Genomic DNA, 27,275 nt, shown 5'->3' with positions numbered 1-27,275 from the left:
TACCACAGAAGTCAACATCCAATGTAAATTCAACAATTCCAAGTGAGCAGACACTCAACAATAAAGCTCTATGTTACTTGTCACTGCATGTGGCAGCATGGCCCCATCAAGCATTTAACTTATGTCTTAAAAGTGTTTTCTTTCTTCTCTGTTCTTTTGAGAGAGGGCTTAGACAGCCCGCATGTCTACCCAAGAATCTTGGGTACGATTCTTCTCATTGAGACATAGAGGTTCCTTCCCTTCCAGGTGGAAGTAGGAATTTAAGAACTCTCTTGAGGTTAAAAAGTTCTCCTGTTGTAGAGGCAATGTACATAAAGAGACCTTTGTGTCTGAGGGTCTGAGTAAGATGAGCTGCGCATCCTGGAGAGGCAATTCCCCTACAGGAAAAAGAGTGGTTTTAGTTCCCAAACAGCAGACTCCTGACCCACTTCTCTCAGCACTCCTGGAGTGCCTGGCACCTTGGCAGAATGACTGTTGCTGGGACTGAATGAGTCAAGAGCTAACAGCTGTGACCTGGAGAACCAAAGTAAGGGATATTCTTGGTGGCACTAGCACCAGGAACTGAGGGTTTTTTTGTTTTTTTTTTGCCACACCACGTGGCATGCAGGATCTTAGTTCCCCAGCCAGGGAATGAACCTGTGCCCACTGCAGTGGAAATGCAGAGTCTTAACCACTGGACCACCAGAGAAGTCCCCACTGAGGGATTTGAATCATCAAAGATGACTGACCACCTGACCTTATAGGATGGGATGAATTTCCAACTGTGACTCCGTGGGGCAGCCAGAAGTAATGGCACGGACCAGCTGATGTGATCTCTGACCTTCCCTCTCACATCCCACAAATTGGGTGTGGAAGTTGATAAGTTTTCTAGGTTTTGGTTTTTTTTGACCATTCAACAGAAGAAGACACTCAAAAAAAAAAAAAGACACTAGACCTGATGCCAAATTGATATATCAAAGTTTGAGTTTAATTTGATTTATAAAATAAGAGATATGACTGCATTTATACACCAGATTTGTATAGCAATTAATACTTTTGTAAGTACAACCATATTTTATGGTTTTCTCTGAAGTATAATCATCCCCACAGTAGTCACTGGATAGATTGATACATTTCATATGCAAAATGTTTCCTAATTCAATTATCACATTTTAGCTAATATGCATTATTAAAATTCCTGTCAGTGCCCTCCAGGCAAATTCCATCAGGAACACATTCATAGTTCAACTAGTAAAGTTTTTTGCTTGTTGCAGTGAGGGAGAATGCACATCTCTAAGCCAGGGGGTGACTCAGGAAGAAGGTATTAGAAAGAATTCACTATAAGGTTTGGGGTTGTGTTATGTGATTTGGGGAAGATTTAAGGAAGGGGAGCTTTGTTCTGGATTAGATGCTTTCAGGAAGTGGGAGAAAGTTTAATGATTTATTTTAATTAAATTTATCTAGCAGGGGAGAGGACTAGGCCAAGGCAAAGCTGTAACTGGGAAAGAAGCAGCAGTCACTCATATTAGCCAGATAAAGAGAGATTGGTCTTTTGTGTGGTTTGGACAGTGTTTGTATTTTGCTGTGTGTTCAGACATGATTATAGAGTGGTCTTGTTTTTGTCTTGATTCATCATGTTCACAGTAGTTTTATTTATATTCAACAGGGAACATCAAGGCCTAGCTGTAGTTGCCAGGCGGCTCATGGCAACACCAAGGCCTGGCTGATAATACCCAGCCAGCTCCCAGATGTCAGGGGCTGTGTTTCTCTTTCTCATGTCTGTATCAACAGTCTGTGAACACTTAACCCCAAGTATAAGAGCTGGGTCATAAATAGGGGAGAAATCAGGAGTGAGGAACCAGCAATCAGATGGATGTAGAATCTGAACAGGAGTTGGTCAAAAATAAGAGGATGGTATTATAGGTTGGATTATATCACCTCCAAAAGATATGTTGAAGTCTTAACCTCCAGAGTCTCAGACTATGAACTTATTTGGAAATAGGGTCATTGCAGATGTAATTAGTTAAATTAAAATGAGGTCATACCAGAGTAGGGTGGGCCCCAAATCCAGTATGACTAATGGCCTTAAAAGAAAATGGCCATGTGCAGACAGAGGCACACAGGGAGACTGTGAGACAATAAATTTCTATTGTTTTAAGCCACCCAATTTGTCGTACCTTGTTACAGCAGCCCTAGGAAACTAGTATGGATGGGTTAGGGTAACTCCTGACAGTAATGTGGTGCTTTATTGGATGAGAGACTCTGCTAAGTGAGTGTGGGTCTAGCTGGCCTCAAGGGTCAGCATCAGCAATGATCCAATTCTAAGATTTGGGAAACAGTTGCCATTTGGGGGCCATTATAAAAACAGTCTTGGTTGGAGGTTCCTTTCCTAGATTCATCTGAATCATTTTCATTAAGGAAATGACAAATGAATGCCAGGTTCAAGAGTGGTTTTCATACTTGGAAAACCTGGGGTAGGAAAAGCAGAGGCAGAACAGGAAGTATAATGATCTCTGTGCCTCCTCACTCTTCTTCTCTGTCTCTGTCTGACACTCTCTGTCTCTCTTTCTCTGTCTCCCCCCATAATTGACCTCCTTCACCTATAGACTCTGTAACCCCATTCCTATCTCACCCAGGCTCAGCAAGCCATCATATCTGTATCAAGAACCCGACTTTAAATTCCTCTGCACCAAGTTAACTGGAGGTCCTCACTGGAGGTCCTCTTTTGATTTTATGTCTATAGTATAGACAAATACTACTAAGTCTATAGTATTTGATTTTATGTCTACAGAATCTTATGGAAAAACCCGAACGAACTCTGTGGCCAACCCGATACTTCACCAGCACTCTTGCTCTTGCTTCTTTCCTTAGTTGAGAGCTTTACTTTGTTTCAAGGCCAGTGACTTCTCCTTCATGACTGAAGTTTCCTGGAACCTCGTAAAGTGCCTGATACCTATAAGCTCTCAATAAACAGCTTTTACAGGGAGCAGATGTTATGATAAATATATAGATTGCAGATAATGAAAATGAGATTTACAGTGCTGAGTGAACCGGTCTAAGGTAATAAAATTAAGAAAGAGTGTAGCTTAGGCTTGTATCCAGACCTTGAAACCAAACTCCAAGGTACTTTCCAATAGGTTGAAGATTCCTGAATGGACTCTTTGGTTGCCTAGAGTTAAGTCTGATCCAAGCACCAGCACTTCTCAGTAAGAATCTAATTTCCAGACCTTGATCTCTCCTAAACTGACCTTCCTCACAGCTGACCAATTCCTGAATTTCTTATACTGAAAACAAGATGGTGGACCAATGTAAACTGAACTTATCTGTCATGACCTCTCCAGTTAACAGGAAGCTCATAAATATATATTTGGGAAAGCTAGAGTTCTGGGAATGATTTAAAGTCCACAGAGTTAGAGCTTAATTACATGATCTAACTATTCATATGAGTTTTGGTTGAATTTGTCACTGACTTTAAGCTCCCACCATAATAAACCACCTGTAGCTCATTCAACATGTTGTAGTAGACAGCTACTATTCCAATTTACCTTACATTCCTGTCCCCTTTCTTTTGGTAGAAAATCTCTCTTTTTTTGCCAAATTAATGGGCACATGACCCCAGCTGTGCTAATTGATATCATTCACCCCAAGAGCTTAGTTCAATGGTTGAACATTTGACTCAAAATAGACCAATCAGAATATTTTCATGGCATTTTTTCCAAACTGGAACCAAGATAGAAAAATATTTTTCTCTGAAATGCCATGATGTATGAGCCCAGGGCAGCTAGTGACCAGATCCCCTGCCCCATGGGGAAAACTGCTTTCAGAGAATAAAGCCAATAGATTGAGAGAGAGAGAGTGGAGAGACATAGACGATGGAGAATCTGGTTCCAGTTATACCTTCCCTTCTTGAGGCTTGATTTCCCAGCTCTTCCTTCAATTAAATTTCAAGTAAACTAAGTTTCAAGTAAATTTCTGCATTAGTTTCCTATTACTTTTGTTACAAATTACCACAAACTCAGCGCCTTAAAAAATTTATTATCTTCCCTTTCTATAAGTCTGAAGTCCAAAATGAGCGTTATTGGGCTAAAATCAAGGTGTCAGAAGGGTTGCATTTCTTTCTAGAGGCTCTAGGGGAGAATTTGTTTCCTTGTCTTTTCCAGCTTCTGGAGACTTCCCATTTTCTTGTCTCATGGTTCCCTTCCATCCTCAAAGCCAGCAGTGGCTGGTTAAGTCTTTTTCATTCTGGTTCTTGTGTTTCTGCCTTCCTCTTCTCCGTGTAAAGACCCCTGTAATTACAATGGGCCTACCTGGATGATCCAGGGTAACCTCATCTTAATTAAATTTAGTTTATTACCAACCTTAATCCCATCTGCAACCTTAATTTTCCTTTGCTGTGTAACACAACATACTTACAGGTTTCGGAAGTTAGGATGTAGACAGTTTGGGGCAGTCATTATTCTGCCTTCCTACTGCTATTTCCAATAAAAATCACCTTTTCTTCTCAAATCAGTTTTTCTGATTTTTGTCACTTTTAACCAAGAGATATGAAAAAACACACGTGTTGTGCTATTTTGTGCCTCCCCTGACTATAATGCTCTCCTTGGTCTACCTTGAAATGCCTATTAATCTTTTTTTTTTTAAACATCTTTATTGGAGTATAATTGCTCCACAATGGTGCATTAGTTTCTGCTGCATAACAAAGTGAATCAGCTATATGTATACACATATCCCCACATCCCCTCCCTCTTGCGTCTCCCTCCCTCCCACCCTCCCTATCCCACCCCTCCAGGTGGTCACAAAGCACCGAGCTGATCGCCCTGTCCTATGCAGCTGCTTCCCACTAGCTTTCTATTTTACATTGGTAGTGTATATATGTCAATGCTACTCTCTAGGCATTGGCCTCCTATTAATCTTTTAAGAACCTACTTAAGGCTTATCTCCTCTGTATGCGTATTCCCTGACTTCTCCAGGTAGAAAAAAGTAACTCCTTTCCCCACATACTCATCATACCTTGTTTTTACTTACCATGCTCTATTGAAATTATTTCCTTACCAGAATATCTCTGTTATGAGCCCATGATTTACTTGCAGGCAGGGACTATGAATTATTCATCACTACATCTGCAACATCAAGCTCATAAAATCTTACTTGGTTCTTAATAGTGTTTGTTAAATGAATAAGTTATCTGTGGTTTTCTACCGTAGTCTTTAAGGCTAGCATTTTTCTCACTTTATGAGAAAAATAAAATAGCTGCAATGTTAGATAGTAGATCTGCAAATATTTTGTTTTGCCCAGAGAAATATATTTGTATATTAATTAAACCATATTTCCCCTAAGACTTTGCCTAAGTGCACAGTAAGATTAGTCAGTCTTATGCTGGTCACTGCGCTATTGATCAAATAGCAAATGGCTAATCTGATCTAGTCATTTACATGATTAAAATAGCTAGACTGTGTACAGGGTTGCTAAGGTAACAGCATCAGGCCACTTAGTGATCAATTCTTATTTAGTAATTGACCATTATGGTGGCTGATGAAACCAAATTGACAAACATAGAAATCAATTGATTATGTTGAGAAGCAGGAATGAAGTTATGCACAGAGATAAAGGTCATCTCTTTTCTATGATTGTCTCCATTCCAGGAGGAACACAATGTTCCATAATAAAACAACATAAACACCTTCACATACAAATATGATGGACAGGTGTGCTCTGGACCTGTGTGGCTAAAACAAAATGAATCATTTCTTAAAGAATAGAGATTAAAACTCCTAGACACATAGCAGACGAATCTAGTTGTGGGCACTTGTGTAGTAAATTCAAATTAGTTTAATGCGATTTATCAAAATAAGTGAAATAAATTTCAAATATACTTTTTAAAAAGTCTTTTATGGTGGACATCCTACTTAGTGTCAACTTCAATAATTTAGAATACTAGCTGCAGGGTTATAAAACTTGGATCTGTTGTGACAGTGTGAGTGATGTTTTAAAGTCAGCTTCTGAAAAACAGCATCTCTTCAAGGATCTAATGCCCAGTGATCTATCATGTCATCAAAGAATAAGTTTCAGCCATCTGGATGATTTATCTTCCAGGAGTATTCTGGGTAAAAATATGACATCTATTTTGTTGGGAAGCAAAACTATATTATTCTGGAGAAAGCTGCCCAGTGGCATTAAGGTATCATTGGCTGCAGATCATCATGTCAACAGTGCTTGTTTGTATTGACCTAATTTCAGATATTTTAAATAGAATGTCTTCTGATCAGTTAGCATGTCCACTGGGTTATTTGTAATGTAGGATGAAATGAAGTGCCCTATGCATAACAGAGCTGTTTTTTTTTTAAATCACATTGTTCAACCTAATATATACATTTTTTGTCAGTCATATCTCAATAAAGCTGGAAAAATATGAAGAATAAGAAATTCCTTTTCTTCCTTAAGAATTAATGACTATTCCAGTGGTTCTTAATTCAAACTGAGCAATAAAATTATCTGGAAGTTTTTAAGATACTGATGCCAGGACCACACTTCAGATCATTAAAGTCATAATCTCTGGTGGAAACACTGAATTAGTTGAATTGCTCACGTGTTTATGCCACCCATAGTAGAGGCAGTGAATTGCCCATCAAAATTCATGTTTGCTTTTCATGCAAAGCAACTGCCCAGCCAGGAACCCCATTTCTCAGACTCGTGTACCTAGTTGGGTAACATGACTAACTGTCGTCAGTGGATGGTGAAGGTGGTTAAGGTGTCAACGTGACTTCATTCTTTCTTCCTTGAGGCTGGATAGATGAAGGATCTGAGCCTCTGGAGGATGAAACAGGAATAATATGGGAAGAGCATCATTTCCTGGAAAGTCCACATAAAGGAAGGTCATCTGCCACCCAGAATACCCACGTTCAACAGATATATGAGGGAGAAATAAATTCTATTTTGTTAAGCTACTTTACTGCTGGAAATTATGTGATATAGCAGAGAGCATTACCCTAATATATGAATGTATGATATAGCAGAGAGCATTACCCTAATATATGAAGCACCAAGTTTCTCTCTCAGGATTAAGTTGCCTCTTGGTACCGAAGCAACTATAAATATGTACTGTTAGTCTTAAAAATTGTATAGAATCTCAAGTATGTTCCATGCAATGCTACTTCTACAAACGCTCTGAAAAAAGAGGATTATATAGACAAATAAATTTGAGAATGCTATATACATCAAGATAATAACCACTTTGTGAAAATACAGTTTAATTTTGTTTAATATGGGACTCCCATGGAACACACCTACTTTATAAAATTCCAAATTAGCCTTTCAAGCTCAAGACTTCCAACCAGTCTTCTTCAGTGGTAACAACATAATAGCTTCCCGCAAAGTATACTAAGTTTTGCTTCTTGATCTTAAGGATATGTGAAATTGACTTCTTCTTCTATGTTGACTAATTTCCAATTCCAGATAAGTTATTACATTTAAAATATTGCTTATTATGAGAAATGTCAAATGTACAGAATAGCAAAGTGGATAGTGTAATGAGCCCTAGCTTCAACCAATTACAACACTTGGGCAATCTGATTTTATGTATAGTTCCACCTACTTCTCTCCAAACCATCAGGTTATCTTGAAGAAAATATCAGATCTCATTTTATCTATAAAAGTTTTAGCAAAAATTTCTAAAACTCTTAAATCTCTAAGACGCTCCCAGATTTATTGAGGTATAATTCACATACAGTAAAAGTCACTCTTTTAAATGTACATTTCCATGTTTTAGGCTATGTTTATATTCATGTAAACACCATTAAAATTAAGACATGGAACATTTCCACCACCCCCAAATTTCCATTATGCCTCTTTGTAATTAATCCTCCCACTAACTCCAGCATTACTCATCTGCTTTCTGTTGTATAATTTCGTCTTTTCCAGAATGTAGTGTAAATGGAGTCTAGCTTCTTTGACACAGCATAATTGATATTCATCCATGTTGTTTTCCTCATTAATAGTTTGTTCCTTTTAATTGCTGAGAAGTATTCTGTGTTATGGATGTATCACAGATTGTTTATCTACTCACCAGTTGAAGGACTGGGATGTTTCAAGTTTGGGTGATTATTAAGCCACTATCATCATTTGTATTCAGGCTTTTGAGTGAACATAGTTTGCATTAGACTTGGGTAAATGCCAAAGAATGGGATTAATAGAGCCTATGGTAGGTGCATGTTTAACTTTCTACGAAACTACCTAACTCTTTTCCAGAGTGACTGGGCCATTTTTTGCCTTCCATCAGTAATGTAAGAAAATTCCAGGAGACTTTTTAAACATGTGACTGCCATTATCACATGTGAAAATAATTGAGAATAATTATTGATTTGTTCTCATGTTTTTGCTTTCTAAATGATTACATTTGCAGTTTTCTTTGACATTTCTTCTGTTGTCTTTCAGTTTAAATTTTTTTTAACGATTTGAGTTGGATAGTTAATTAATTTACTGGCATTTTAGAAATCTTGATTAACATAAAGTATTTAAGGCTATGTGTTTTCATCATACCACTGCTTTGATTGGGTATAACAATTCAGTAGGGGTGTCGGGTCTTTTTGTTATTGGCATCCATGTTTGTTTGGCTTGCGTTTTCCTAGAGCAGCAGTATTATAGGAGTTTGAGTGGTTTACTTGATTTCTTGGTTTAAGAATGCCTTCTTCGGGGTTTCCCTGGTGGCGCAGTGGTTTAGAGTCCGCCTGCTGATGCAGGGGACACAGCTTCGTGCCCCGATCCGGGAAGATCCCACATGCCACGGAGCGGCTGGGCCCGTGAGCCATGGCCGCTGAGCCGGCACGTCCGGAGCCTGTGCTCCGCAACGGGAGAGGCCACAGCAGTGAGAGACCCGCGTACTGCAAAAAAAAAGAATGCCTTCTTCTATTGCTACAGTGGGGTATAATTTCTTTAATAAGTGACATTTTTTTGGTCTGTTTTCTTCTGAATCTTTGATTTTATCAGGTTAAGTTGTGGCTTTTACCTTCAGATGCTTCTTTCTTTCGCTTTACCTCCGAGTCACCAAGAGACACTTGCAGATTCTATGGTGGTGCCACCTTCTTCCCCAGAAGTGGTGCCTTCCTACAACATTCACTTTCCACGCCTCCTTCTTTAGACTCCTTAGTAGCCAGGGCTCCTATCCGCCAGGTTTCTGAACCTACACTTCATATTATTTCTCCATTCAGAGTAAGCCCCAGTCCTTTCGGGGATAAACTTCAACTGATACTATCTGTGTCATAGGGACACTCAGGCGCCACTGCCCTCTCTCCAATTCTACAGAATTCCCATCTGATTCTCAACTCTTTTGGACTCCTGAGCAGACTCCACTGTTTTTAGACATGTTCTTTCACCTACATGCAAATTGAGTTTGTTTGTTTGTTTTTTTTTTTTGCGGTACGCGGGCCTCTCACTGCTGTGGCCTCTCCCGTTACAGAGCACAGGCTCCGGACGCGCAGGCCCAGCGGCCATGGCTCACGGGCCCAGCCGCTCCGCGGCATGTGGGATCTTCCCAGGCCGGGGCACGAACCCGTATCCCCTGCATCAGCAGGCGGACTCTCAACCACTGAGCCACCAGGGAAGCCCAAATTGAAATTTTGGGTATTCTTTTGCCTACTAAAGCTGTAGCTGTGAGCTAAGGGAGATTTAATTCCTCTTCTTGTTATCCTTTCTGCATTTTAGAAAGCTAGGTAGAGAGGTTCGAATTTAAGTAGCCTCCATTATCTTCTCCAAAACCCAGAAGCCTCCCCTGATTGAGTTTAAGCTCCATGAATGGACGGTGTTTGCTTTATTCACTAAAGTGTTCTCCACGCCTAGCACAGTGCCTGGCTTATAGTCGTTATAGTTGAAACAATACAGTTCATGTAAGAAAACTGAGAAGATCAACTAGACTTACCTAAATTTACACAGCTGCTAAATAGACTGAAATTCAAATGCAAGCAGACTGGTTCCGCTAGGCAGTCAATATTTGTCAAATGAATGAATGGATAGATGATGCCTTTTAATTCTGGAAGACATTAGTTATGATACTATACAATGGCAGTGTTAACGCAGCATGTGTCCTGGTGCGTTTGAAATCCTGGAAGCCAAAATCTTTGAGATCTCCTGTCCTAAACATGAGAATAGGTGAGAGTTGAGGGAAAACAATGGTTGAAAGCCACACATGACCTTGAGGATTTCTGCTTAGCACTGTGGCATTTGGAAACTTCGCTGCATTAATGCTGGGCAGGAAAGCATGCTCAGCAGAAACCACACGTAAAAGCTCAACTGACAGCTTGGACCACAGAGTCTACCAACTTTTCCACTGCTTTATACCAGGACAGGCAATCATAGAAAACAGCACCTCCATGGGGGGAATTCTGAGAAAATACTCCCAATGCTTAGAACTATAATCTGGGAAGAGGTATTCTAAAATGTCTAAAGTTCAGACAGCAATGTGAATTATAGCTGGAAATGGAAATTTTTATGAAGATGCCAATTATTTCTCACATTTCAATTTACACAGAAACTCAGTCACAGTTCAGTACCTCTCTGACAGTTCTGATTTGTGTTAGAAGAAGCATTTTGCGCAAAGACAGAGGGACTTAAATAAAATTCTGCATCTGTGCTATTTTTGAAAAAGAACAGATACTAAGTATATCTACTAAAAGTTGAAAAGTCTCCATGAGGCCTATCTTCATGGAGAGTTGGCTACTATTAAGATAGAGAGTCCACCCAGAAGGGAGATTTTAGTTATGGTCATTGGAAAATCCAGCTATGAGAGTACATAACAGAGGGTAAAAAGACAGCCATCTAGTCAGCTGAAAGTGAGCTAAGAAGAGCAGAGCCAGCTTCTAGTTCTCCTGATATAAAGGATGATATATATTTATATAGAAGACAGTATGTCTAATTTTAAAAACAGTAATGCAAATCAATAATAAAAATATTTGATAAATTGGCAACTGACATAAAGAGATGATTCAAAAACCGTGCACTAATAGTAAACTTGGAAGATTTTTCAAACTCACGTATCATTAAGAAAATAACTCTATGTATCTAAATCTATAAATATAGATAGATATACTATATTAGTAAATATTTGTAAACAATTAGCGAATATTTTTTAAAAAATTAAAACCATGATGGGTCACGCGAAATCATCGTTTTCATATATGGTTAGGCCTCTGAATCCGCATGTTCCAAATCCGTGGATTCAACCAATTGCAGATTGAAAACATTTTTTTTAATTCCAGAAAGTTCCAAAAAGCAAAACTTGAATTTGCTGCACCCGCCATCAGCTATTTATATAGCATTTACATTGTATTTACAACTATTTAGATAGCATTTACATTGTATTAGTATTATAAGTGATCTAGAGATAGTTTAAAGGATGTGTGTAGGTTATATGCGAATGCTATGCCATTTTATGTAAGGGACTTGAGGGGGGTTCCCAGAACTAAAACCAAAACCCTGTGGATATAAAGGGATGACTGTATTTCTGGGGGTAGCAATTTGGCAATATATTATTTCTTATAAATATTTCTTCTATCTGACTTACTGATTCCAGTTCTGTGAATTTGTCCTAATAAATCAAAACATGCAGAAATATATAACAGGAAAATTAATAGGAGCATCATTTATGATGGCAAAAAAGAAACATAAATGCTCCAAGATAAATAAATGGTTATGTAAACTGGTACATTCATTTAATGAAGTCCTTGACAACAATGTTTATGTTGTGATTTTAATATAACATTAGAAAATCCAACTATGTTAAATAAACAAAGCTTATCCATAGCAAAAAGGCTGAATGTAAATACAGAAAAGTTACTAGTTGTTTGTTAGATGAGAACTATGCATTTTTTTCTGTACAAATATCTGTACTTCTTAATTTTCTACAATAAACTACATTACTATTATAATTGAAAGAAATTAATTTTTAATGCTGCATCCCTTACTGCATTGAAATTACTAAAAAGGAAGTACAAACACAACATAAAGTCAAAATGGTATATGTGTATTCACAGCTCCTAAGTTTCTCTTGTCTTCAGCAGAAAATCTACCTACTGATATAGACATTCTGCTGTGATGTGGGTACAGTCTTTGTGGATGGAGACAGCTCTGTCAGTACTTATGTTGTGACTAGTCAGTTCAGTTGATCAGATCAAAATCATAGTTCAGTCTCCACACAAGCTTGTCACTTTAGTTCTTTTCCCTGACAATCACCTCTGCTTCTGTAATGGTAGATCAGGCAGGAGATCATCACCCGTCACCACCACCACATGGATTATCTTATTATAAATACACAACCTTGTAAGTTGGATGCTATTTTTATTGCCATTTTATAAATAAAGAAATTGAGGCACAGAGAAGTTAAATAATTTTCTTAACATGCATGGTTAGTTAGTAGCAGAGCTGGGATATAAACTCCATCTATTGCTCTTAATGACCTTATTCTAACCTCTAAATGAACATGACCTTAAAATATAACACTTGCCACAAAACGAGCCTTAACTGTGCCAGGCACTGCTGTGTGCTTTGCGTAAATTATCTCAATTCATCTTTGCAAAGACCCTGGAGATATTCTTTGTCTTCTTCTATAGATGAATGTTCAGTGATTCCTCAGAAACAAATCTTCAGATTTCAACGCCTTAACACAGAGTTGTCACCCCAGCACAGTCCTATGCGGGTTGGGTGGCTTTCCTGTGTCAGTCTTCTCCAAAGAGTGGCTCAGAGATCCATACTTCCTTCAACTCCTGCTCTGCAGAAGAGAAGAAAATGAGCCGAGGATCTCGGGGCAGATTTAAGGGGCCATGTCCGGAAATTTCCTATCCCCCCAGATAGGACAGGAAGAAAATCCTATAGCCAGAATCTGTCTCAGGCCTCACTCCAGTTGCAGGTGGGGTGAGTAAATACAGAGAAGCATGTGGAGTTTTCTTTGATATTTCATGAGCAGAGAATAGACTCTGCCAGAGAAACTGAGGCTCAGAGAAGTGAAGTGACCCACCAGGTCACAAAGCTAATAAACAATATAGCCCAGATTCCCATCCAGGACAATCTGAGATCTGTGTGCCTGAGTCCTTAACCTCCAGCCTCTATATATAATGGACTAGACACAGGTTTTAGAAATGTTATCCCACAAGGCCTTTCATTTTCAAACTAACACATCCCTGCCACGTTCCTCATTTTGACTCTGTCCTCTCTATGTCCCAGTTCAAGGACTATGGTCCATTATATTATTATTCCCAAGTATTCATTCACTTCTGTATAAGAAGAGTACATAACACTACCCCACCCTGCACGTGACTTTCAGGGCTTCTGTGTTGTTGGCAGATACTTCCTCAGTCTAATATCAGGCTTAGTCAGGTGATTTGTTTTGGCCAATGGAATGTAAGCAGTTGTGACATAGGCCATGTCTGAAAAGAATCATAGCAGTGAGTTTGTGTTTAAATATTGCTTCTTGTGTTTCCTTTCCCACGAGAATGCCGTGTCCCAAATAAGTGCTTCTCCTTCAGCCTGGATTTCCAGTAAAGGGATGTTGAGACAGAGCTATAGCTGACTCACAGCTAACATGAAATGCGCATAAGAAATAAGCATTTATGTTTGGAAACCGTTGAGATTGGAGGGTCGTTAGTCACCACGGCAAAGCTGGTAACTACCAAGACAGACTTCCTGCCTCAGGTCCTCTCACTCTGGCCCAGCTGAGAGCCTCTCTCAGGCATCTCCACCAGGCTCTGGGGCTCGGGTCACACCCTTGAGGATGTGAGGTGCCAGTTCTTTATAAGGATGCTTTCTTGGATGATGATGACATCAGTTGGGTTTAATTATTTCTTAACAAACCTGAAATCCTGTCGATTACCTCAATTAAATACTTTTCCTGTATGTAATTGCTTGATTAAATTCTCAGAGTTTTATCATAGGCTACTATATTTAGTTTGCAATTTCTCAAGATTTGAGAATCTGTTTAACACAACACATGCACGGTTCCTTGTGCATATTTTCTGCCATTCTCACTTTATAAATCTTTGTTCTCAGGTTATATGTCGCAATTCATTTTATCTTGTAATCATCAGAGCATGCAAATGAGCAGAATCTTATATTCATTTTTATGAAGGGCAGCCAGGTGATTTTGACCTAACCAGCTCTGCGTTTGCCCAATCTGCACATTTTTTTATGAAAAGAAGTTAAGTGACAAGCAAACATGTTAATATCCGGTATTGATTTTAGAAAGAATTTTCTAGGGCACATGCTCAGGTAGCTAAAGATTCAATGTAAATAGTTTATCTGCTATGTTTTTTCATAGAGCACACAGAAAACTGATATTTAAACTGATTAAATTTTATGCTTTTTCATATCAAGGAAAGCAGTACATTCATTTATTTAATTAAAATATATAGAGTGACTTCTATATATAGTCACTGTGTTAGGTGTTGGGTTTTTAATGGTGAGACTTATTACCATGAAGGCCCTTCCAGACTTGGGGGCATAAAGAAGTAAACAGGGAATTTTAGTCCAAAATATAAGTGCTGGGATGAAAGATGTTTAGTGATCTGCTATGGGATCACTACAGATACATGCTCAACTGGGCTAAGGCTCAGACGTATCAGAGAGGCAGGCAGCACTCTTGGATAAACCCGTGGTGAAGCTGATATCTGAAGGATGGATATGAATTAGTCATGCAGTGGGATAGAAAGTGTAGAACGGGAAGACAATGGTCCAGTCAAAGAGGCAGCAGGTGCAGAGGCCTGGAGGCCAGGAAGTAGCCAGAGGCTTCTGCGACCTGAAAATCATTTTTCTAATGAGAGGATAGACTGAAGGTGTAGAGATGACGCACGTGTGCCGAGTGGGATTGGGATATAGAGCGGGCTGATGATGTATGACCCTGAAAAGTAAGTATGGTCTAGACCATACTGAAAATTTTGAATTTTACCCTGAAAGAATAGCCATTGTTCTAAGCAGAGGAGTAAAATTATGAACTTCTCTTTTTAATAATCTCTCCAATTTCAGAAGGAAGAGTGAATTAATCAGGGGTGGGGAAAATAGGGCTGAGTCCACATACACGTATATTCCACAGATAAATTTTGACAGGCCTCGGTGCTCATGAAATAAGTTAATAGAAGGAGTTTGAGCCACATGAAGGTTCTGAAATTCCCTGTGACTGTGAAAGACAAGATTAAATGATGTGTTATATATTGCTTGTGATTTTGCTTCATTTCTGGAAATGTATCACATAATTACCAGTTAACCAGAATGGCCAATTAACTGTTAGTGTCCATTCCTTAATTATTGTGCCTAAATGAGAGTACACGATATATGTGTGAGCTGAATAGTAATATATGCAATTAATGGAGATTCATGAAGTGAAATAGTTGTGGGCAATCATTTGCAAATGATTTAGCTAGGGAAAAAAATCTATTTACATTCTAATAACACTGATTAAGGAGAAATACTTATAATGGGGGAAGGGGAAAGGAAGAAAAATTTATGTAAATTGAACCAACTGAACATTTATTTCCAGTCATTCATGGAATAGAATCCACGGACTAATTTCACAAATATGTACCTTAAAAATATGTGAAGTGCTCAAAAGACATGGCATTGAAGTACACACGATTCATGTTCTACCCATCCACAGGTAGAAAAACCGATATTAGTAACATTTGCTTCTGTTTACCTTACATTACTGGACCCAAAGTTAGCAACAAAGCTGGAAGAGTCTATTCTGTTTTAGGCTTGATGTCCACTGCACAAATCTGGCCTCATGTAGCAGACTGAGCAAATGGTTTTGGAAGTTGAAAGCTATTTTCCTGCCATTCATTTTTAGCTTCTTCCACATATATGCATTTACACCTTTGCAGGGGCAATCACTATTCACTCAATTGTACTTTGAAGAAGGTAATGAGCAAAATTCATTGCAAGAGTAAGAATAAAGCAGCGGTTGCTTTCTTTGTTCACTCCCTAAGAGCGTCAGCTTGTAGACAAAATTATAGGCCTCATACAACATTCAGAAACTGAAGAAGGTGAAATTCATGCATCCTGGATTGATCTTGATCATTTCTGCCCAATTCTCCAATCAAGGGAAGGATAAAAAGGTAGCTGACTTTGTGAGTCTGCAAATTTGCTAGCTGTTGTAGGATGTCTGACTTTCAAATTCAAACTGCTGCTATATTTTCAATCTTTAGAAAAAGATTTTTAAAGAAATAGTGACTCTGGTATGCATCATATGTTAGGATATTGTACTCTTTGGGATTACAAAAGTACACTGATGATTTATAAATATATTCAAGGTAAGAAATAGTTTTTATTCCTTGAGTGTTACTCATGCATAGAGTTGTTCTTTACAGCCCCTTTAGAGGTGAATAAAACATTCCAAACAGTAGTCTTGACCATATATACCATAGAAATAATACATTATTTCTATGACATCCAAATATTTTAAAGTCATCAGTGTGAGGACATAGGACACCATTAGACGTTTGAGCTGCGTGTCATAGAATTTATGAAAATTAAGAACACCTTCCTCTCTGAGCATGGTCTTACTTTGACTCCTATAATCACTGTGAAGAAGTTGTTTTCCTAACCCTGTATTTCCTATTCAAGATGCTGCAGGGAAATATTCAAATGCCCGCACTGCTTCTAGGACTTAACCAAAGGGCTTCCCTGGTGGCGCGGTGGTTGAGAGTCCGCCTGCCGATGTACGGGACACGGGTTCGTGACCCGGTCCGGGAAGATCCCACGTGCCGCGGAGCGGCTGGGCTCGTGGGCCATGGCCGCTGAGCCTGCGCGTCTGGAGCCTGTGCTCCGCAACGGGAGAGGCCACAACAGTGAGAGGCCCGCGTACCGAAAAAAAAACAAACAAAACAAACAAACAAAGACTTAACCAAAGCTGAATTTTTTTCTTTCCCGAGACCTGACCATTCCCAGATCCTTGGCTACAGTGCTGCACTTAGCATTCAGGTAGACTTGTTCAGGGCTCTGCCCATGACACAAAGCCAAACTCTGTAAGCGAGAATGTAAGCAAGAAACCAACTGTTTCTAAGAAGGGAGATGCTCTGTCTCCTTTTCTTAACCCCAAACTGGGTAGAATTTGTGTTCCTGTGGTAGGGGAACCACATGATTAATATTTTAAACCCAGACACTTTTGAAAATGATAAAGGGAGTCACTATTAATAATTACAGCAAAACAACAGGTAAAGACAAGGCTATCCTGGGCAAATAGAGACATTTCATCACTTTCGTCTGAATTGATATCCAGTCATCATTTTCTTACCTCATTTGGGATACTAAAGGAAAAGTTCTTCTGCCTGTTCTCTAAGTATAGAAGACAATAAGTGTTTTAATCGGTGACATCCCTATATAGATGTAAAGGCAAATTTATTATGACTGCTTTTTATAATTTCTCTCAATTCAAGCAAATGGAGCAATGAAGGGGCCACAGATCATACAGGCAATCTTCCATGAATTTTGTACAATTTAGCTTTGGATAAAAACTCAGGCACTAGATAATGTCAAGTTATTCCTCTGAAAAATGTTCAGAGTTACATGTGTTCTGTATTGCTGATTCTGGACCATCTTTGGTCTTTAAAAACTGGTTGACAATAAAGAGGTTGATAGCTTCTCAAAATTAAGGCCCCCAGTCAACACTTCTGTTTGTGTAGAGATTACTCCACCTTTGTTGGTTGGTGGGAATTATTCAGACAGGAACATTGCATAACACAGGAAAGAGTTATAAGTTAGCACCAACAGAGAGTGAATTACTATACAAGACTCAGCTCTAAACCATAGAGTATGATCACAATGATGATTATAGCCCAGGCAATTTTAATATGGAAGTCACCAATCACCCTTAGATTCACCAAAGAAAAACCTTAATGGTGAACACATCAAACTATCTTATTTGGAGAAATACAGCTTTCCAGGATACACTGCATTATGAAATATTCTAAACGACCCAGCCCTAGAGAGTTGGTAGTATAACTCAATGATATTCTCAAGTTGATTTCAGGTTTGAGTGATTGAACCCTGGCAGTTCTTTCTGTGGACCTTCTTTAGATAATAAAGTGAATTTATTTGTTAAATTTCTAACAAAAATATCTTATTAGCTTAGAGGAAATATTTGGTATCTATTCTCATCATTCCCAAGTAGCTTCAAATTATTAAGAAACAAAAAGAACGGAAGCCTGAATAATAGTGCCTTCTATTTCTCAAAATTATTAGCTTATCTGTCCAGGGATAATTTCTGATGGTTGTTTTTCTTAAGACCATATTAAGATCCACCCAAAACAAATGGTCTCATCTAGATTAGCTCTCAGCTCTGCATTTACTTGCATTATCTCCAGAGCACAAGCTGTTACTTGGTCGATTCGGTCAAACAATGAATTATTTGAGGAAAGAAAGAAAATCAGTTAACCTGGTTAAGGGAAATGAGTAATTGAAATGACCAGGAAACAGAGTGGTAATGAATAATCCAGGGGTCCCACATGCAAACAGCCTCCATGAATAAAAAGTGCCTAGTTGCTGTGAATACCAGACAACAATGATTTAATGTAGCTGCAACTCTGTAAGTAGCTAGAAACTTGTTTTTATATTATAAATGATTTGTTTGAATTTGGGAGGCCATATTTGATTTTTTTTTTAATTTCAAGGAATGTTTGCCATTATAAATTCTCAGTCCTATTTATCTCCACATCATATAGGGCTGTCGTGTTTATGCGTAGCCGTGGTTAGGAAAATAGGAGGGGATGTAACATAGAACTTAGTGGAAACTTCCCTAGAGTTCAGAGACTGGGCAAGATATGGGCCATAGAGCAAAGTTTTTCAAACTGTGGGTTGTTACCCAGTAATTGATATGAGATCAATTTATGGGGTGAATTGTGTCCCCTCCAATATTCATACGTTGAAAGCTGAATGCCCAGTGTGATGGTATTGGAGATGGGTCCTTTGGGAAGTAATTAGGTTTAAATTAGGTCATGAGGTACTAGTGTCCTTATTAGAAGAGATGCCAGAGAGCACCAGAGAACTTTCTCTCCCTCCCTTCCTCTCTCTCTCTCTCTCCCTCTCTCTCCCTCTCTCTCTCTCGCTTTCTGTCTCTCTCTCTCCTTCTCTCTCTCTCTGTCTCTGCCATGAGGACACAGTGTGGAGGCAAGTGTCTGCAAAGCCAGTAAAAGGGCTCTCATGGGGAACCAAATCTGACCACCCTTGATCTAGGACTTCCAGCCTCCAGAACTGAGAAACAAATTCCTGTTGTTCAAGCCATCCAGTCTATGGTATTTTGTTATGGCATCCCAAGCAGACTAATATAGGTGGATGTCACTATTTAAAAAAACTAGAATAGACTAGAAAACATGTTTTGCATATGTTAAGGGTAATAAACAAAAGTGATATTTTTCAGCTTATGTTAATGCATAGGTAAATGAACACAGGAGTATAATGGAAAATGTATTTCTTTCTGTGGGATATATTAAAATATGTTTGTGCACACTGATAATAGTGGAGCATATGGTAGAGTAGATACAGAGATGAAGAGGGTGATAGAGGTCCTTTCCTTTGTTATCCACATGGTTCAAATAACCACAAAGTGACTTTTGTCAATAGACTTTCCAGTGCAAACAGGTTAAAATTCTAATAAAATATCATAGGAAAAGGGAGCTGTCACATGAGAATGAAATGAGAGAGGGAGGGAGGAAGAAACAGAGAAAGGGGAAGCCTCCCTTTTCAGCAGAATTCTTAACATTGTATGTGAAATAAATGAAATAGAAAATCATAATTTTCAAAGTCTGTAGTATTAATTGATTCAAGGAAGAATCATTACAGATATTTAAACCATTGGCTAAAATGTTTATTTGGGAACAAGATACCTCCATAGTCTGAAAGTATCTCCTCACATATTACTATATTAGATACAATAATATACTTAATAGAGTGAAATAAAGCTTTTATACTATCCTTCATTCTCTTTCTACTGCCAAATCCTGCACAGGATTCATTTTTAACTATATGATCAAAGCTAATGTCACCAATAATGAAACAAAATAACATCACAAAATTCCAGTTTTGATGTGCTGAGATGGACACAACATTACTTATGTAGAATTTCTGCAAAAAAAAAAAAAAAAATCTTTGCCTGGATCTAATCATAAGGAAACCATCCTACAAACAAAAACTGAGGGACTTTCTACAAAACAACTGGCCTGTACTCTTCAAAAATGCCTAATTCAATTCAAAGAAAGGCTGAAAACTGATCTAGATATAAGGAGACTGAAGGGAATTATTACTATGCTGAGTCTTGAATCAAAAAATAGAACTTGTTATAAAGGCCATTACTGGGACAAGTGGTGAAACTTGAACATGGACTATATATTGAAGAATAGTATCATATTTGTGTTGAACTTCTTGATTTGATCATTGCATTGTAATTCTGTAAGGGAATGTCCTTATTCCTAGGGGTGAAGGATTGTGACACTACATTCTCTCAAATGATTCAGCAAAAATTATACATATAAACTTTTCTGTGGGTTTGAAGTTTTTTTTTAAATAAATAGCTTTGTAATAAAAACCTAGTTAGGTCTGAGCAATTTTAGATTAAAGATAGGTATTTTCTTCTTCATTTCTTAGACTCTCTTTACTTGTACTGTCAAACCTGCCACTTCTTTCATCTTCAAGCACTGACCCTGAATGTGTGTGACTGAAATAAACTGGCTTTCACCTGATTTTCATATAATAAGTCAAGGAAGATGGCAAGATATTTCAGCTCCAGCAAAGCAAGAACTACCAAGCTCGGAAGTAGAGAGTCATACAGTGGTCTGGACACTAAATTATGCAAGATAGGCAGAACCAAGTAGATGCTCTGAGTCCAAGCCTGAGACCGGATGCCTCCCTGCTATGGAGTGGACCCTGGTCTCCTCTGATAATCCAGCTCTGTGTTTGCAGCCTGGGCTAAGTGCAGCCCCAGACATTCACAGGTCTGCAGAGGAATTCTCCTTCAACCTAAGGCAAGGGCAAAGAAGTATGAACAGACTTTCACTGGGCAGATGCCTCTTCCTTGATGTTCTCTCTACTCCCCTTTCTTGGACATTTTACTTCTATAGCAATAAGTCCCTTCAAGATGGCTATGAAGTTTTGGAGCTCTTGTGTTTAGAGAAAGAAACATGTTTGGGTACCCTGCCAAGGCCTTCCCTGGCCAGGCTCATGGCCATCTGTGGCGACACAGCATCAGTTGATGACAACTTCAAGAGAAGGAAACAGATGAACAGTGTTTCAGTACCAGGCTGAGTTGAATAGGCATATTCAACACACACTCTCTATTGTGAGCCTGCCTTTTTCCTCAGTCTACAACTGCAAACTCTACTTGGGAATCACTGAGCCAGCCTCCATCGCTAATCCTACAGCTTTCAGTTGAGCTTTTCTGCTTTTGTTCCCTAATCATAGGCTGCATCTTATTCATGGTTCACAGGCTTGCCCAGGATCTGCCCTGGTAGCTTACAGGAAAGCACTATAACATTTAATTAAAAATTTAAAAGATCAACTGATGTTTTTAGTTAATTATAGGGGTTGGGTGTGTGAAAGAATAGAAGATAGCTCTGTAAGGTTCCCCCGAACGAGCACACAAAAATGATACATAGTCTAGAAAGACAGAGGTAAACAATTTTTACTGACAAAGTATTTTGAAATTATCTTCTCTTGAAAGAAATGAAAGTGACAGCATGCCAAAATAAATATATCTGCTGTATAAATTGCAAGCATTCTGTGAAATTTCTTCAGGAAGAAAGCAAAACAAATAATGATGTGTGTAAGAAATATCAAGTCATGAAACAAACAAAGGGTAAGAGGAAAGTTTCAGGAAGAGAAATGTCTCTCTCCTCTCTCCCTTTCCCCCATAAGCATATTTGTGTAGTGCACACCTATAAAGGTGTGTGTGTGTGTAGCACAAAACTGGGTCTTTGCTCCCAATATCCCAGTGCTTTCAGCCCTGCCCCATCCCTAACCATATCCCAACTGTTTGTAGTATTCTGCAAAAGTATTCCACAAGTGGTACTAAATGATTCTGCTCCTACTGGCACCACTGCCCTTCCTCCAGAATCATTTTAGCTCTGAAAAGGAAAAGAAGTCCCTTATTGAGTATTGTTAAAGGATAGTCTTCCAACAAAAATAAAATTCCGACTCTCACATAGATATAAAATGAACAGGTGTCAAAAATACTTCTGACACGTTAAGAAGGGAACAGGTAAGGTGTTAGAAGTGGTCCAAATGAGGTTTTGATTTACAGAGATTTATATTCTCCACTGAACAAAATTCATTTGCATTGCCATGAACAGGAATCGATTGCAGAGCTTTCCATTACCATCCATTTTCTACTAGTTAAATAACAGCCTAGTGAAAGACAACGGTTCACATCCCTGTAAGAGCAGACTCGCTGGGGACTCTGGCATTCTGCTGAATAGATATCTAGTAATCCTTTTTCCCTTTCTAAAGTCTTAAATTTTTCCTTACAGAATAATGAGCAAAAATAGGTAGATGATAGATAGACAGACAGACAGGGTTGTTTATTTTTTTTAACTCAGGGATTGCTGATAGAATTTTACCTTCAACTGTTGATGAGAATGAACTCACTTCAATCTTAAAGTCAGGTCTCAAACATCTGTGCAAGCAATAAGAACTCTACCTAAGTCCTGCCCCTGACCGAGGCTCAGTGCTCTCTCATCTTGAGTATGCTTTTTTAGTTTTCTTTTTCCAAGGAGAATCAAAGACATTGATTTCCATATCCTTTAGGAACCTCATCATATTCTCATTCCTTTCACCATCTCTTAGATGCCTTGAGATTTGTGTCCTTGGTAAGCTAAGACAGTGAGCATTTTTGTTTCATTTGGTTGTATCTGACATTATAAAATCTGAAACTGGTCATATGTTTGAGAAATTATAATTAGGAAAAAGAGAGTGAAGCTCAGAAACCTTAGTTAGTCCTGAAAACTAAAATGACAGTAATAACCAGAGATTCATCTAAAGGCTGAGCAATGAGGAGAAGCACAGAAATTATGAACCAGTCACAGAAAGATCTGGCTTTGCCTGGCACCGGTTCACGTCTGATCATGTCTACATTCAAAATGGATGACAGTGACCAATAGACTTCTCTACTCTACCCCTTTAAATGAGCATCTACTCTATATTATTTTCAGGGAAAAACAAATAGTTTTAGTTCTGTCTTTTGCATAGGTTCCTTCCAAAATCCAAGTTAAATCATTTTAGATGCTACATTAAAAACAACACAGTGGTAATGATATTTTACTATCATGATTCCTTTTTATGAAATTACCTCTGAATTACAAACTATCTCTATGCTAAGGAACTCTACCTCTGTAGTTTTTTAAATGCATCATACCGGACTCTTCTTTGAAGGCCTGTGGTGGATTTTAGTCCACAGCAATAAAAAAAATCTGAGGATATGACTACAGAATTGGTCCACATTTCGAGCAATGAGAAGTGATTTATAGGAGAGTGACAAAGAGCTTTTAATATGAGAAGAAGAGTTCAGTTCTTCATCCACGTGAAAGTAGAAAGAGGTTTGCAATATTTTAGCATCTTTTTAAAAATGCTTATGAAATATTTCTCCCCTTTATCAGAATCTGGCTTCTATAATGGAAGCAGTCAGTATTATCTGATAGTACACTGCATGTGTGATAAGTGTCTTTTCAGATGCCTAACATTTCTCAGCTTCTCTCCAGTTACTAATCCATCTCAATGTATTGCTTCATATGAGTTAGAAAATGTAGTTAAATGTGATGGCAATGTATCCTAGTTTGACTCTCTTGTATTTGATCTATGGAATGTCACTTACTTTTCTGGAACCGATTATAAATTCGGCATAAGTGCCTTTTCTGAAGTCACGGAAACTTTGAAACTCTCATGTTTGATTAGTGGTAAGTGACAGGTTATATTTCACTAGCTGTCCTGATGATTAAAAGAAATCAGTCAATCTCCCTATTTCTCTTCTTTATGGGGCAGAGATTTTGAGAACTGACCCAAGATGTGATTACAATCCCCAGTCTACATTTCCACGTGGAGCAATAACTTGGGTAGCTATATGCATGAGCACGCCCCGAGCCTCGGGCCCTGCCCACATACAGAGCACCTCTGTGAAGCCCACATGTGGGGGGGACATAAGAGCATGGAGTGCTTCCTGATGCATGTGCACAACTGTGACAGAGAGTAGGTGTGCACACTCACACATGGATAACATCACTCAGCGGGCCTAAGTCAGAGGACGGACAGTGCAGGAGAAGGAAGCTATTTCTGGGGTAACTGGTGGTTATAGTTGGCTGGTTATAGAGTGTGTGTTGCAAGAGGACCAACCTTCCTCTTGTTCTTTTACCAAGGAATGGTGTAAGTTGAATTTGGGAGAGCCAGATTCAGCCCTCTGTGGAAAGCATGCACTTTGAGCAACTCTGGAAGGACAGAATTCTCTGGAGAACAAAGACTAATCAAAATGAAGTACCCATTTTGACAAAGACAAGCATGGGAAATGGAATGAGCCAGGAGGAGGATCAATGAAGGATGCAGAACATGGATGACATGAAAGATGAGGACGCAAATGAGGCAGGGTCAGAGGCATTTCTCCCAATCCTTGGGAAGAGGGATGGAAAGTTAGCACTAAAACCATATTATGCATTCCATGTAATTTGCTAGGTTAGTTACATGGAATGCAGCATGTAACTCATACCATAGAGAGGGTTTAGTCCCTCTTAGCAAATGCTTTCATTGTTCTCAGTGGAAGATTCACAGCTGACTGTGGTTCTGGTTCCCAATGAAGGTCAATCACAGTGTTAAAAATAGACTCTTTCCTGCCTGGGGGTGGCACACAAGTTCATAGCCCATAATGGCACCTGGAACAGGAGAAAAGAGGTAGAGATGACGAGACCCCCCTGGTTACAAGAGAGTCCTGGAGCAGGTATGCTCCCAGGAGTGATTGGTAAAGTGATGGTCAGCACTGAAGAAATGTTAACACAGCTCATTCAAATAAATGTCATTGTTTCCACTATTAGAACAATTATATACCCAGTAGAAATAAAGATGTGAAGAGAAGCTGCAGAAGGAAAAAAAGGAGAGGGGCCTTTTAAAAAATGTAGCAAGATGTGAGTACTAATAATTCATTTTTTATTAAGAAACAGTAATAGAATTTGTCCTGCTTGACTCATAACACCAACAAACTGCTGATTCATCCAACTATAGGCTTTCAAAAATGTGAAATTAAGGGAGGGAAGAAACAAAACAATAACAAAAATGGTCTCCTTTTCCCTTCAGTTCCAGGAAAGCTCAAGGGAAAATATTGCATGTCACACAAACTCTGTGAAGCCATAGGTCTTATACAGATGATTTTTTTTTTTTTTCTGTTGGAACTAAAGAAATTGCCCAACCGTGTAACTGTGCAATCTTTGAAGACACCCTTTGGAATATCTGTCTCTTCCTTATGTTTGTCTTGCTTTGGGTGCTTTTATTATGTTACACTGTTGGTTCCATAATTTTGGGGAAAAACATGTATTCCAAAGTTACACACACACACACAGAACCCAGCAGGAAGCACAATTCTTCGAGACTAGAGTAGGCTCCTATGACATTCTTTCACCTTCTCTTTGCATCCAACTTCTGCTTGCCTCTGATTGCTTTGCTGATAAATGCTCATAACTAAAAGGTTGCTCTGCAGGAAGGGAAGTGGCCGGGCCAGCCACAGATGAACTGATGAGGGGGCACAAAGTCTTAGTTCATTTGCCTCAAAGCAAAATCTCAATCTGAGGCCTCATCTAAAATTGCACCCTGGTCTGTTTCCTTGCCCATCCCTATCCTGTTTCCCTGCTCCTGGGAACACTCTCTTCTTAATCACTTGTACTCAAACTTGGCTCAGAGTCCGCTTCTGGGAGCAACTACTTCAAATAGAGTCAGGAAACCCTGACTTACCAGCTGCAAGGCCTTGAAACCTGTCATTGAACCTAGAGGTATGTCAGTTTCCACCTCTAAAAAAAAATTCCATAGCTCTTGTTTTGCTGGGTTCTTGTGACGAGAAAGGAGGTGATATATGGGAAGTGCTTAGCATGGGCCTTAGTGTGTAGCTGGCACTCAATAAATGTTAGTTGAATGTGACTATTTACTGGCAAGTCTTGGCTTCCACTATTTTAAAGTCGACGGTATCATTTTTAGTTTCCCTCTGCTCTTCACCAGCTGGTGTGCTAGATTCATATTGACTGCACAGAATTTGTGTATCTTTTTCCTGAGTTACTCAGCTCTTGTTCCCTTGTTTATTCGTTGTGTTTAGCCGACTTGAGTAGAAGACAGGATTCTATAGTCACAGGCTGGTGGCTTTGACCCCAACGTGCGGCTGGATTATATGAATGGCCTCATCGCTCAGCTCATGCTGAACCATAAAATAAGTTAATAAATGAACTAAAGAAATCCAAAAGGTGCTCCTGTCTCAACAAAATGATGGCTGTATTTCCTTACGCAAAATGCAACAGATATTTGGACAATTATCTGGGAAATTCAAGACCAAGAAAAGCGAACGTGCTGAATTTCTCTTTAGTTTTCTCTAGCTCCTTACTTGCATGGACTGTGCCTTTTGAAAAACTATTTGTATAATACGGTCTTTGATACCCAGAGACCCTTTGTTTGGGGAATAGCAAAAAACCCTCCTATATTTTTATACTTGGCTTATGTTTTGAGCTTCAAACCCTGGGAGCAGAAATACACTCTGAACTGAGAACTTTCTTGGGGGAAAAATTGGAAATCTGTTTTCTACTCTTTGAGGAGATGCATCTAACATAAAATATGGGCATCTGAAATAACACTTGTGGTTCGTGATCCTTTTAGCAAGTTGCCCAGGCTTGTTTGCATAATTGTCTTTCCCCTTATTCCTGGAATAGCTACGGACAAAAATCAAAAGAAATAATTATTTAGTATTCTCAGGTCATACAATTCGGAAGGGCTTAAGACATCCTAACAGCTTTGAAATGTCACTGTCCTTAAAATAATAATGTGTTTTGAATATGGGTTTTTAGACTGTGTAGGGGTTTGATGGCATTGATTTTTCAATTCTATTATAAACATTCTTCCCTTTATGAATTTTATCAGCATACATTATTCAGATGTTATTTTTATTTACCTTCAGCTGTTGACAACATTAGAAAAGAAAGGTTTATGAACATAAAATTGTATTTAAATTGTGATACAAGCAGTAAGGAATAACGTTCCCTTTTGAAAAGATAAAAACTTTATATTTCAGAAAAGTTATCCCAAGACCAAATTACAGTGGTTAAGTGGCC

Source organism: Lagenorhynchus albirostris, chromosome 16 (assembly GCF_949774975.1).
Source record: "Lagenorhynchus albirostris chromosome 16, mLagAlb1.1, whole genome shotgun sequence".
NCBI lineage: Eukaryota > Metazoa > Chordata > Mammalia > Artiodactyla > Delphinidae > Lagenorhynchus > Lagenorhynchus albirostris.
Note: the sequence above shows the minus strand (reverse complement) of the source record.